This window comes from Dasypus novemcinctus, chromosome 9 (assembly GCF_030445035.2).
Source record: "Dasypus novemcinctus isolate mDasNov1 chromosome 9, mDasNov1.1.hap2, whole genome shotgun sequence".
Classification (NCBI taxonomy): domain Eukaryota; kingdom Metazoa; phylum Chordata; class Mammalia; order Cingulata; family Dasypodidae; genus Dasypus; species Dasypus novemcinctus.
The window spans coordinates 118,585,765-118,592,819 of record NC_080681.1 but is presented as its reverse complement, the minus strand read 5'-3'; positions in this window follow the sequence as shown (position 1 = coordinate 118,592,819).

The following is a 7,055-nucleotide window of genomic DNA, read 5'->3' as shown; positions in this document are numbered from 1 at the left end:
CATCCATGATTCCCGTATCCAATACATCAGCAAATCCTATAGGTTCTACCTTTAAGATATATCCAAAACCTAACCACTTCTCACTACCCCCACAGCTACCATTCTGGTCAGATCCCCCATCATCTCACCTGGGTCATTCAATACCCTTCTAAGTACTACATCCTTGCCTTCACAAGTCATCCAAAGTGAAACTTTTTTTAACATCAATTTTATTGATTCATATTAATAAAGCATACAATTCATCCAAAGTGCACAATAAATGGTATTTGGTATAATCACAAAGTTGTGCATTCATCGCCGCAATCATTATTAGAGCATTTTCATTATTTCAATAATAATAAGCAAAAAGACAAAATTCTTCGTCTCTCAATCTCTCTGAAAAGTGAACTTTTTAACACGCAGTTTGTATCATGTCATTCCTCTGCTCAAAACTCTTTGATGGCTTCCTGTTTCAGGAAAGGCCAACATCTTACCATATAATCTGGTCACCTGGACCCTTAGCACTCTCCCCATTCACTGATCTCCAGCAGTACTATCCTTCATGTTGTTTCTTCAGTCTAGCAACCATGCTCCTATATGTAGGTTTTCGCACTTGATGTTATCCTCCCCGGATGTTCACATGATTTACTCCTGCACTTCATTTAGGTCTCCGCTCAAATGTCACCTTATCAGGAGGCCTTTCCTGACCACCCTGTATAAAGTAGCAACCCCTCTATGCCCTCACCCCTGGCAATACCTATACATTTCCTGTGTTCCCCCCCCCAATGAGGCACTTACCACCATCTGATGCATTTTATATTACTTATTCTTTGTATATCTCCCTCTTCTAATATGTAAGCTCCATGTGGATACTTTGTTTTGTTCACTGCCATACCTCCAGTGCCTAGAAAAATATCTAGCATGTAGAAGTTATTAATAACCGTTTGTTGAAGACATTAATAACTGTGCTATATCCAACTGATTGGTGATTATGGTGAGCAGACCAAAGTTGTTTTGAGTGGCTAAAAGACTTTGAACGTATCCACAATATTGTAATGATTCTGGCATAAACACTGCCCATTTTCAGAGTGCTTTATATTCATTTTGCACTTAAAAGCTGGCTCGTTACATTCTTTTTTATTTAAATTTTATTTATTACCCCTCCCCCCAGTGTTTGTACCCACTGTCTGCTCTGTGTCCATTTGCCACATCTGTTCATCTTTTCTTTAAGAGGCATCAGAAACTGAATCTGGGACCTCCTATGTGGGAGAGGGGTGCTCATTTGCTTGAGCCACCTCCACTCTGCTTTGTTGTGTTTCTCATTGTGTTTCCTCTTTGTGTATCCTTGCATCATCTTGCTGCATCAGCCCATCACACTAGCTCTGTCTTACTCTTCTTCTCCAGGAGACCCCGGGAACCAAACCCGAGCCTCCCATGTGGTAGGCAGGAGCTCAGTTGCTGGAGCCACGTCTGCTTCCTGCTCTTTACATTCTTAAGATTTCTGCTCTTAGCCATGACACCTGAGATTCCTCCACAACTGTGATATGGTCTTTCAGGAAAAAAGATGCCCATGTTTTTCATAAGGAATCAGGAATTTCTTGAAAAGAAGAAATAAAAGAATAATTTACGTCAAGGGGGTTTTGAACTACATGTATCAAGGACAGATCAACAAAGCCCTACTCAGATATCAACAGACTAGGTGAAATAGACTTGTGTCAGCCCAGAAGGTTCTTGGAAAAAAGGTACCTTCCCCACCAAATTCCCTGAAGCCTAGAAATCTGCAGGTGGAGACCAAAACTTTACCCCTATGAAATGCAAATTCCGCAAGTGAGAAGTGTCAGTGCTCGGTCCCCCACAGATGCTTTGAGCAACCAGTGAGAACTGGCAGAAACTTATTTTTAAAGCTCAGAAAACGGCTAAATGATTGCAGTAACAGGGTGAGCATCAAATTAAGAAAAAGGCCACTTGAAAGTGATAGGGAAAGAAGAAAAGAGAGAAAAAACAAAAAGTGATAAGATCCCATGGCGTCCTGGCTAGCCCCTTCCCCATTCCCTCACCGGCTCTGTGCAGAGCTGGCTTGTGCTCCTGGTGTGGATCCCTGGTCCTGGTTCCAGAGGGAGCAGAGTAACCCTTCCGCACATAATGGGAGCACGTGTAACTGACCCACTCTGGTGGTGGTTTGAGGGACTCACTGTCCCACAACTTGCCCTGGTATAGAAGATGGCTCAGAGACTTCCAGAAGACTGCAGGAAAGCAGTCAAGCTGTGCTACCTGGGACAAGGGAGTGCTAGCTGTGGGACCACAGTGCAGTGCCTGGGGCCATGGGAATTCCTAGAGCCAAACATGCATGCCCAAGATTCATGGAAGAAAGGACCCGGGAGGACCTTGCTCTTGGGCGTGGAGCTAGTCCCTAAACTTGTATGGATAAGCTCTGAAGGAGAGCGCTAGCACAGGTCAAATTGCAATGACTGGGAAAGGTGTTTTTCTTTTTTCCTTTTTTTTTTTTTTTTTTGTTAGTTCCTGGCATTCAAAGAAAGCAGTGTCATAATACTAGCTGGATACAAGCCTAAGGAACAGATGCCTCAGAGTCTAAATTCCAGCAATAACACATCATTAACTATCAAAATGCCCAGGTTTCAACAAAAGATTACAAACCATACAAAGAAACAGGAAGTGATAGCCCAGACAAAGGAGAAGATTAAAGCATTAGAAACCAGCAATGAGGAAGATCAGACCTGGGACATTCCAGACAAAGACTTTAAAAAAAGATCCTCATTATGCTCAAAGAACTAAAGGAAAACATAGACAAAGAACTAAAGGAAATTTTAAAAAACCACAGAATATCAATAGAGAGATGGAAATTATTAAAAGGAACAAACACAGCCAAAGACTACATAACAGAAATTAAACATTCCCTGGAGGATACAGCAGCAGATCGGAGCCAGCAGAAGAAAGTATTAGTGAACCTGAAGATAAGAAAATTAAATCATCCGGTCTAAGCAGAAAGAAGAATGAAGGAACATGAATAGAGACTGGGGAACATGTGGAACACCATCTAATGTAGCAATGGATGCATTGTGGAAGCCCCGAAGGAGGAAAAGAGAAAAGGGCAGAGAAAATATTCAAAGAAATAATGATTGCAAATTTCCCAAATTTAATGAAAGACATAAATGTACATATCCAAGATGTTCAACAAATTCCAAACATGATAAATCCAAATAGACCTGCACTGTACCATGTTATAATCAAACTGCTAAATGCAAAAGATAAAGAGAGAAACAACATACCATATTTAAGGAAGCCTCAATAAGATTAAGTGCTGATTTCTCATCACAAATCATGGAGGGAAATGGATGTGGCTCAACCAATTGGGCTCCTGGCTACGATATAGGAGGTCCAGGATTCAATGCCCAGGACCTCCTGGTGAGGGCAAGCTGGCCCACGCAAAGTGCCATCCCATGCGGGAATGCTACCCCACGCAGGAGTTCTGCCCTCCTTGGGAATGCTGCCCATCATGGGAAAGCTGCCCTGCACAGGAGTGCCGGCCGACGCATAGAGCTGACTCAGTAAGATGATGCAACAAGAGACACAGAGGGGAGAAAATAAGAAGACGTAGCAGAACAGGGAGCTGAGGTGACGCAAGAGAGTAATCACCTCTCTCCCACTTGGAAGGTCCCAGGATCGGCATCTAGAGCTGCCTAATGAGAATACAAGCAAACACAGAACACACAGTGAATGGACACAGAGAGCAGACAACGGGGGGAATGGGGAGAGGATAAATAAAATAAATTAAAAAAGTAAATCTTAAAATCATGGCAGCAAGGAAGTGGGTGTGGCTCAAGCAGTTGAGCATCTGCCTCCCCCACATGTGAGTCCTAGGTTCAGTTCCCAGTGCCTCCTGAAGAAAATGAGCAAAGAACTAACAACAAGCCAACAGCAAGCCAACAACAAGCAAACAATGAGCAAACAGAAGAAGGAGTCAACAGATGAGGAAGAGCTGATGTGGCTCAGTGGTTGAGCCCCAGCTCAATCCCGGTCCTGGTATCTAAAAAAAAGAAAAGAAAGAAAGAAATCATGAAGACAAGAAGGCAGTGGGAAAACACTGAAAGTGCTAACAAGGAAGCAGATTTGGCCCAATGGATAGGGCGTCCGCCTAGCACATGGGAGGTCCAGGGTTCAAACCCCGAGCCTCCTTGACCCATGTGGAGCTGGCCCATGCGCAGTGCTGATGAGCACAAGGAGTGCCATGCCATGCAGGGGTGTCCCCCGTGTAGGGGAGCCCCACACACAAGGAGTGTGCCCCGTAAGGAGAGCCGCCCAGCTTGAAAAAAGTGCAGCCTGCCCAAGAATGGTGCCACACACACAGAGAGCTGACACAACAAGATGACGCAACAAAAAGAAACACAGATTCCTGGTGCCACTGATAAGGATAGAATTGGTCACAGAAGAACATACAGCGAATGGACACAGAGAGCAGACAACTGGTGGGGGGGAGGGGAGAGAGAGAAAAAAAAGCAAGTGCTAACAACCAAGAATTGTATATTCAGCAAAACTCTTTCAAAAATGGAGGAGGGGGGAGCAGATGTAGCTCACATGATTGAGTGCCTGCTTCCCATGTATGAGGTCCTGGTTTCATTCTCCGGTACCTCCTTTAAAAAAAATGAAGGAGTATTAAAACATTCCTATACAAACAAAAGCTGAAGGAGTTCACCACTAGACCAGCTGTACAAGAAATGCTAATGAGAGTTTTGCAAGTTGAAAGGAAAGGACAATAGACAACAGATTGAAGCCACATGAAGAAATAAAGAACTGGTTTAAAGGGAAGAGTCTGTCATGTATATTATAAGAGGAAAGCTAAAAAACGTAACATGGAACTGCGTAGCATAATAAAACCACATATGAAATATGAATGGGGTAAATTTTCATATATAAGATCATTTTTCTTTAAAGCTGAACAAATGTATCTGTTAATACTACAAAGCATTAATAGCAGACCAAAAAAAAAATATTATGCTAAGTGAAAGAAACCAGACACAAATTACTACATATTGTATGATTCCATTTCTATAAAATGTAAATATAAATCAATTTATAAAGATGAAATTAGATCTGTGGTTGTGTAGGGCTGGGGAAAGACTGCTAAGGGGTATAGAGTTTTTCTTTTTGGAGTAATGATATTGTTCTAAATTTTTTTGTGATGAATGCACAACATTGTGATTATACTAAAAGCCACTGATTATACACTTTGGATAGATCATATATATATGAATATTCCTCATTAAAACTGCTTGATAAATAAATAAATAATTGTGCAAGAAGAGCCAGAAATAGCAGCTATGTACAGCAGGGGAAAAAGAGAAAAATTGAGAGGTGAAGAATTTTCTTGTTTGTTTATTGTTTATTATTATAGAAATAATGAAAATGCTCTAATAATGATTAGAGTGATGAATGCACAAATGTGTGATTATACCAAATGCCATTGATTGTTCACTCTGGGCAAATTGTATGCTTTATTAATATGTATCAATAAAATTGATTTTTAAAAAATAAAAGAAATAAAGAGCTCCAGTAAAAACAAAGGCATGAGTAAATACAAATATATTTTTTTAATTTTTAACTCCACTTCTTCCTACAAGATCTAAAAGGCAGATGCATAAAATATGATAAATCACTGGTTTTGGATTGAAAATATATAAATATGTAATTGTGGCAAGAACCATATAAAGGTGGGTGATGAAGGGGTATAGCAATATAGTTCATGTTTTCTATTGAAGTTGGTATCAAAACAAACAAGACTGTTACAGATTTGGGATTTAAATTTTAGCCCCATGGTAACTACAAAGAAAATATTAGAGAATATGCAAGCTCATAGAGACAGAAATTAGAGTACAGGTTACCAGGGGCAGGGGGCAGGGTTAATGGGGAGCTGATGCAAAATGAGTGTAACATTTCTATTTGGGATGAAGGAAAAGTTTTACTAATGGTTGGTGGTGAGGGGGCTGCAATGTTGTAAATGTGATTAATTCCACTGAATAGTACGTTTGTCAGAGCTTGGGATGGGAAGATTTATGTTGTATATATATTTCCAAAGTTTAAACAAAGAAAAACTAAAAGGATAATGACAATTAAATACAATACGTGTTCCTGGACAGGATCTAAGAACGAAGGAAAAAAGGTTACAAGGAAATTATTGGGACATAAAAAATGTAATATAGACTGTAAGCTTTATATAAATGTTAGTTTCTTGAACTTGATAACTGCACTTAAAGTGATTACATAAGTGAAAAATCCTTGCTCGTAATAAATGTACTTGGAAATATGTGTTCAGGGAGTATGATGTGTGGAACATGCTCTCAAGTTTTCAGGAGAGAGAGAGAGAGAGAGAGAGAGAATATTAAAAAAAAGGTGGCAAAATGTTGAAATTGGTGAATTTGGCTATTGGGGGAAGGGGTTATGTTGGAGTTTTCTGTATGGGTTTGTATTCCTTTTGCAACTGTCCTGTAAGTTTGAAATTACTTCAAAATAAAAAGTTTAAAAAATGCAAATACCCTAAGAGCGATCATATTGAGTTTCAGTAGTCATTAATATCTTAGAGCAAGTTAGTTCTAGATCCTCTCTTGAGAGGACATTTTGGTTTCCCAGTGCATATAAAAGCTATGTTTACACATATTGTAGTCTATTAAGTGTACAGTAGCATTATGTCTAAAAGAAAAAATGTACATGCCTTAATTTTAAAAATACTTTATTGCTAAAAAGTGCTGACCAACATCTGAACCTCCAACAAGTTTGTAGCAGTTTGGCATTGTCTATGAATTCCAGAAATAGTTATTGGATTATGTTTGTAAACTTGTCTGTCAGAGGTATCACTTTTTTTTTTTTAAGGTTTATTTATTGATTTCTCCCCACTCCCTCCATCGTCTGCTCTGTGTGTTCCTCTGCGTCTGCTCGTATTCTCATTAGGCGACTCCCGAAAGCGATCCTGGGACCTTCTGGAGTGGGAGAGAGATGATAATTCTCTTGTGCTACCTCAGCTCCCTGGTCTGCTGTATCTCTTGTTATCTCCCTTCTGTGTCTCT